The sequence below is a fragment of the Mandrillus leucophaeus genome, unplaced genomic scaffold (assembly GCF_000951045.1).
Source record: "Mandrillus leucophaeus isolate KB7577 unplaced genomic scaffold, Mleu.le_1.0 Scaffold12, whole genome shotgun sequence".
In the NCBI taxonomy this organism is placed as follows: domain Eukaryota; kingdom Metazoa; phylum Chordata; class Mammalia; order Primates; family Cercopithecidae; genus Mandrillus; species Mandrillus leucophaeus.
The window spans coordinates 4,993,073-5,000,435 of NW_012100320.1; positions in this window are offsets into that span (position 1 = coordinate 4,993,073).

A 7,363-nucleotide genomic window follows, 5' to 3' on the forward strand; every position below is an offset into this window, starting at 1 on the left:
GGCGACAGAGCGAGACTCCGTCTCAAAAAAAAAAAAAAAAAAAAAAGTAAAGAAAAGAAAAGGGAAACGCAAAGCAAAGCAAAGCTGATGTCATCTCTGAAAAATGCCCCCTTCCCGAGGAGCCAGGGCCAGTGTTTGTGTTGGAGGGGCTGGTCAGCCGGCCTGGGGTCTGGCTGCAGACACAGCCTCCATCATTCTGAGGCCCTGTTTTCCTCCCATGTACTCCAAGCCTGGCTCTGGCTGGAGTGAGGGTGGATAAGCCCCTGCACTACTCTGAATGTGTCACCGAAATTCATATGTTGAAACTTAATCACTGATGTGATAGTATTAAGAGGTGGAGTCCTCAGGGATGGGATTAGTGACCTCATAAAAGGGCTGGAGGGAACCTGCCAGGCCCCCTTCATCCTTCTGTCCTTTCCCCCATGTGAGGACACAGTGCTCGTCCATTCAGGAGGGTTCAGCCACAGGGCATCACCTTGGAAGCAGAGAGCAGACCCCACCAGACGCAAACCTGCTGGTGTCCTCATCTTGGATTTTCAGACTCTGAAACTGTGAGAAGTACGTTTCTGTTGGTTTGTAAATGACCCGGTCTGAGGTATTCTGTTATAGCAGCACAAGTGGACTAAGCCATCCCCACCTTTCCCTCCTCCATATGCACTCCCCTGAAGCTGCCTAGGCCCTGTCTAAGGCCTGGGCTCCCAGTGCTTGGCCAGGTTGAGACCTTTCCCTCAGCAGTGGGGCCGAAGTCCCTGAGGCCAGGCCTTAAGTGGCTCTTGGGCCTCTGTGGCTTCCTTTTCTTCCCTCCCTGCAAGCGGCTGCAGAGGTGGGGGCCCAGGCCGTAGCCTGATCCCTTTTAGAGACAGTAGTGACTTTTAGAGACAGGCTTTGTAAAGGCAAAGGGTCTGGTCCTCAGTTCTGGGAGCACGAAGAGGGTGATTGCTGGGGAAGGTCCCAGCCTGCTCTGTGCCTCAGGATCATCAGAAGCAAATCGAGGAGTGGTAGTGAGAGCACACTGGAGATTCAGGGAAACTGAGTCCCACCTCCATCTTGCCAGGAACTGACTGTGGGATCAGTGCCAGGCAATTCCTCTCTCTGGGCCTGAGGCTCCTATCCATAAACTGAGAGCCTGTCTTTCGGGATCATCCCAGTAGACACTGTTGGGCCCAGCTTCAGCAATTCTCTTCTCTGGCCCTAGGAGCTGGTCTTTCTCCAGCGGGGTCTCTCGGTCCCCTACCCCAACCTCCCCAGTCTTCACACCACCAGCCCGGCAGCCCAATTCAGCCCTGCCCAGCCCTGAGCTAAGGGAGCAAACCCCAGGGTCAGAATCAGGAGCAGGAGACAAGGTTCAGTTCTGCCTACTGAGTGACACTGGACCTGCCATTGTCCCATGCTGGGTCTTCATTTCCTCCTCAGTAATGAAGAGGAGGCTGGCTACAGATGTCTGAAGTCTTTCTTAGCTCTGGGACTCTAGTAAAGAGGCTTTTTTCAAGGTTTTGGTTTTCTGGTAGGCAGGGAATCTGTTAGGGGCAGCCCTGAAAATGCTGAGATGGATGAAGGGGGTTTGCAGGGATGAGAGTGGGGCTGGCTTGGCCCAGCAGGAGGTCATGGTGTGTGTGCATGCACGCTTGACTACATGTGTACCTGTGTGTGCATGTGTGTGGCTCCAAGGAGTATTGGGGGAAGGCCCCCCCCATCCCCAGGGTACAGAGCTGTCCTAAAGAGCCTGGAGTTGGGTGAGTCGGGGGATTAGGGGTTACTAAGAGTACTTTGGGCCTGATTTGGTTAGGCTTTGTGTCCCCACCCAAATCTCATTGTGAATTGTAATCCCCATAATCACCACGTGTCCAGCAAGAGACCTGGTGGGAGGTGATTGGATCATTGGGGCAATGTCTTCCATGCTGTTCTCGTGATAGTGAGGGAGTTCCCACAAGCTCTGATGATTTTATAAATGTCTGACAGTTCCTGTTTCACACACGTGCTCTCTCTTGCCTGCCGCCCATGTAAGACATACCTTGGTTCCTCTTCCACTGTGATTGTAAGTTTCCTGAGGCCTCTCCAGCCATGTGGAATTTTGAGTCCATTAAACCTCTTTTCTTTATAAATTACCAAGTCTTGGGCAGTTCTTTATAGCAGTGTGAGAATGAGCTAATACAGGGCCTAAGCTTAGAATTTCTACTGAGCTTTCTTCTGAGGGTGGAGCAGAGACGAATTGTCTGGACAGGCCTCTGAAGGGAGGGGGTGAGGAGGAAAGGGGAAGCAACAAGAGAGAGCGGCAGGTGGAATGGAAGAGAGCAGTGGTTAGGGTCAAGGACTCGAGTCAAATATGACATTGAATCCCAGCTCGGCGTTTGCCAGTTGAGTGGTTATAAACAAGTTACTGCCCTTCTTTGGGCCCTGTTTTTCATGTATAAAAGAGGATGATGATAGTATCTCCTTCATAAGGTCATTTGAATGTTAAATGACATGACAGATGTAATACCTAACAGAGTGCCTGGCACAGAGGAAAGCCCCCATAAAGGATCCCTCATCCACACCATCACACTGTCCAGCCTGAAGTCCAGTGCTGCCACTTGCAAGAGCGTTATGTCCAGGGTGCAGAGCCTCAAGGGCAGACGCTCCCTGATGGCCTGGCACAGGACTTCTATGGTCAGAGAGCTTTGACTGGGTGACACCAAAACCCTGGGAGGCTGTGGCTCTGTGGGGAGCCAGGCCTCTCTGCTTCTGCTCTGCCGAAGCCACAGCTCTGCACCTCTGAGCCCATCACTGCCTGTGGGAAACATGTCGGGGTTCAACTGGTTTTGAGGCCTGCTGCCAGCTCTGACTCTGTGGACAAAACTCACAACTTTTAGTCTTCTGGGTGTGGATGATAACTCCCAAAGCCCACTTAATTTCTCAGAGCCCTCAACTTTTTATTATGAAATATCCAAACATATAGAAACATTGAAAGAATTGTGGCTGGGTGCGGTGGCTCATGCCTGTAATCCTAGCACTTTGGGAGGCCAAGGTGGGCAGATCACCTGAGGTCAGAAGTTCAAGACTAGCCTGGCCAACATGGTGAAACCCTGTGTCTACTTAAAAAATACAAAAATTAGCCAGGGGTGGTGGCACATACTTGTAGTCCCAGCTACTTGGAGGCAAGGATAGAGGATTGCTTGAACCCAGGAGGCAGAGGTTGCGGTGAGCTGAGATCATGTCACTGCACTCCAGCCTGGGTGACAAAGTGAGACCATGTCTCAAAAAAAAAAAAAAAAAAAAAAGGCTGGGCACAGTGGCTCACACCTGCAATCCCAGCACTTTGGGAGGGCAAGGTGGGCAGATCACAAGGTCAGGAGATTGAGACCATCCTGGTTAACACGGTGAAACCCCGTCTCTACTAAAAACACAAAAAAATTAGCCAGGTGTGGTAGCAGGTGCCTGTAGTCCCAGCTGCTCGGGAGGCTGAGGCAGGAGAATGGTGTGAACCCGGGAGGCAGAGCTTGCAGTGAGTTGAGATCGTGTCACTGCACTCCAGCCTGCACGACACAGTGAGACTCCACCTCAAAACAAACAAACAAACAAACAAAAAACAAAAAAACACAGATGCTGGCCCTGGCTCCACGGGAAGGGGACTTTTTTTTTTTTTTTTTTTTTGAGATGGAGTCTCGCTCTGTCGCCCAGGCTGGAGTGCAATGGCCAGATCTCAGCTCACTGCAAGCTCCGCCTCCCGGGTTCCCGCCATTCTCCTGCCTCAGCCTCCCAAGTAGCTGGGACTACAGGCGCCCGCCACCTCGCCCGACTAGTTTTTTGTATTTTTTAGTAGAGACGGGGTTTCACCGGGTTAGCCAGGATGGTCTCGATCTCCTGACCTCGTGATCCGCCCGTCTCGGCCTCCCAAAGTGCTAGGATTACAGGCTTGAGCCACCGTGCCTGGCCGGGACATTTTTTCAGAGATGACATCAACTCTTTTTTTTTTTTTTTGAGATGGAGTTTCACTCTTGTCGCCCAGGCTGGAGTGCAGTGGTGCGATCTCGGCTCACTGCAACCTCTGCCCTCCGCGTTCAAGTGATTCTCTTGCCTCAGCCTCCTAAGTAGCTGGGATTACAGACGTGCGCCACCACGCTCAGCTAATTTTTGTATTTTTAGTAGAGACAGGGTTTCACCATGTTGCCCAGGCTGCTCTCGAACTCCTGACCTCAGGTGATCCACCCACCTCCCAAAGTGCTGGGATTTCAGGCATGAGTCGCCGCGCCCGGCCAAGATTCTACCTGTTACTGTACTTGCTTCTTCACATGCCATGTGTCCCTTATCAGACCACTTCAGCCCTAAGCACTTCAGTAGCAGCATCATGAACTGTATTTGTTTCCAGTTCTTTTCTTTTTGAGGTAACATTTGCTTACAGTGAGAGGCACAAGTCTTAAACGTGCTATTCTGTGAATTTTTTCAAAGGCAGTCACTCGTGTCACCAAACCACTGTTAAGATATGGAACGTGAATCTGTTCCCCTCTAACGCTGCATTGCGCCACCTCTCCTTTCTGTGGACTTTTGGGGGAAATTCCCAAAGTTCTCAGGAACTGAAATCCATGTCATCTTGTTTCCCTCTTAGCTCTGGATACTTGGAAATTCTGAGATGCATTTGTGGCCGATCTCCAGCATGCACACAGGACTTGGGTTACGCATTTCTGCATGACATCTTACTCTCCCTCCCAGCTGCTCCTTTTGTCTGTTATTCTAAAACCTGTCTGAGGTATACACCTCTGCAAGCTGGTTCTCAAATCCTTCTTTTTTTTGGAACAAGACTAAAGGAGTACTGCACAAAGAAGTAATCATATTGGAATTTTCTGGACATTTTCATGGTTTGTGGTGTCCAACTATGTGAGATTGAGTTTGTTCCAGTAAATCTGGAATGAATTGACATCCTATCCACAGAGTATGGACTTATGTGTATAACATGCATGTGTACACACACACACACACACACGTGCACACGAATTCCTGTCATGGTGCAGACACTGGCATTGGCAGTAAAACGTCAATTCCAAACTGAAATATCTCACACGGCAGTGGCCTTGCTGCCTGGGACCCCTGCAGGGCAGAGGTGTGGGGAGGGACAGAGATTTGGATATGGGCGTTGGAGGGCTGGAGGCTGGCGCTATGAACAAGTGATGATGATGATGGTGACAGGTCTGGAACTGGCCCATCCAGCACCTCCCACCAGGGCTCTTTAGTCTGAGCTCATCTCCTAGAGATTTTCAGGATTGTGCCTTGCATTTTTCTCCCCCCGTTTCCACTTGTGGGGAACCCCATGGCTGACAGCTGAAGACCCCAGCCAAGTCCTCTGTTTCCAGTTTCTGAAGGGTGGAAGGAGGCGGCTGTGGGGTAGGGAGAGAGGAGAGTCTCTGTGAAGATGGGAAGAAGCCCCTCAGTTTGTCTCCCTCAGGACATTCTCTGGAGTCTGTCTTCCGAGCATCCATCATAGGCCTCGTTTCACTTTTATTTAGGAGGCTGTTTGGTAAGAGTCCATCTCCTCATAGCCTCTAAGCTTGTCTGTTTTTCTGCTCCATTGAATCCCATGGCTTTGCCCATGGTACTGCTCTTTGCTTGAGGATGAATGAATGAATGGTTTTTCCCTTCATCCCTGCACAGAGGCCATGAGAACAAGCTCGAAGGATCACCCCGGGCAGGAGCGGGCTGGGTTTTGGTGTGAGGGCCTCAGCGCACCTCCTCTGGGAAGAGGCACCATCTTGGAAGGAGGGAGCCTGGGTCCTTCTTCAGAGAGGGACGATGGGGGTGACTCCTTCCGAAGGAAGAAGTGGCCACGAGGGCCAGGCGATGACCGTAGAAGTGTTTCGAAATACTAACCGGGGACCCCACATTTTAGAGACAATGAATGGATTCTAAGGCTCGTAGAGCTCCTTGTGTTTGCTATGGTTGTCTCTGAAGCTGGTTCTGTAGAGCAATGAGCAGTAAGGCCTTGTAACAGAGTGACCTGTGAGCTTGTGTTTGGGGCAGGAGGGGAAGATGAGTCCTGAAGAAACTGCCACTCACATCAGAGCCTCGCCTCGCCTGGGGGTGGTGCGGGTGGAGGGAGAGATAAAAGGAGAACTCAGAGGGTGGAGCTGTCACTCATCAGCCTGGGAGAGGACAGCTAGAGCAGTCCGTGTGCCCAGTGGGGAAACTGAGGTCCAGAAAGGGCAAGGGTCACAGGCAGTCAGAACTAGAATCCATTCCTCAAGGTAAAGTGGTATTATTTCTTTATTTATTTTTGGAGACAGGGTCTCGCTCCATCGCCCAGGCTGGAGTGCAGTGGCAGGATCATAGCTCACTACAGCCTCAAACTCCTGGGCTCAAGCAATTCCCCCACCTCAGCCTCTCAAGTAGCGCCACAAGCACGCTCCACCATGACTGGCTTTTTTTTTTATTTAAATTTTTATTTTTTGTAGTAATGAAGTCTCATGTATGTTGCCTAGGCTGGTCTTGGACTCCTGGGCTCAAGCCATCTTCCTGCTCGGCCTCCCAAAGTGCTGGGATTCCAGGCTTGAGCCACTGCGCCCGGCCACCTCACTCTTTTTAAGGGCTTCATGGCATTCCATTGCCTGGATGTTCCATGACTGATCTAGCCTGCCCCATAGGGATAGACGTTTTTTTCTGGACAATGCGTCGCTCTCCCTGTATATCTCTGTGTCCTTGTGTACACCTGTGAGTGTGTATTTATTCCTAAAAGTGAAATTGTGATTTTTATTTTAGAGACAGAGTCTCACTCTGTTGCCCAGGCTGGAATGCAGTGGCGTAATCTCAGTTCACTGCAACCTCTGCCTCCTGGGTTCAAATGATTCTCCTGCCTTAGCCACGTAGGTGGGATTACAGGTGTGCACTGCCACACCCAGCTAATTTTTGTGTTTTTAGTAGAGATGAAGTTTCACCACGTTGGCCAGGCTTGTCTCAAACTCTTGGCCTCAAGCGATCTGCCTGCCTTGGGCTCCCAAAGTGCTGAGATTCCAGGCGTGAGCCATCGTGCCTGGCTGAAACTGTGATTTTGGTGGATGTTGCCATGTTGTCTTTCATTAGAGGTAACCTCATCCTTTTGAACCAAAGCATATTCAACTTAGACATTTAACCAATGTACCCAGTTGGAGGTGAGCACGGAACTATGGTTCAGGATGTGGGAGCCAGCAAGGCCTGCTCCCGGCTGGGGGAGGGCTGACTCCTGCTGAGAGCTCAGAGGCGATACCGAGGTATATTTGCTCCGGTGAACTCCTGAAGAAAACATCACTGGTCCAGAGCTTTACAGCGTACTGAGTATATTTCTATTTCTGTGCACAATCAATCTCATTTAACCCCACTGAATGAGGAAAGGTGATATTATGTATCTTTTTTTTTTTTTTTT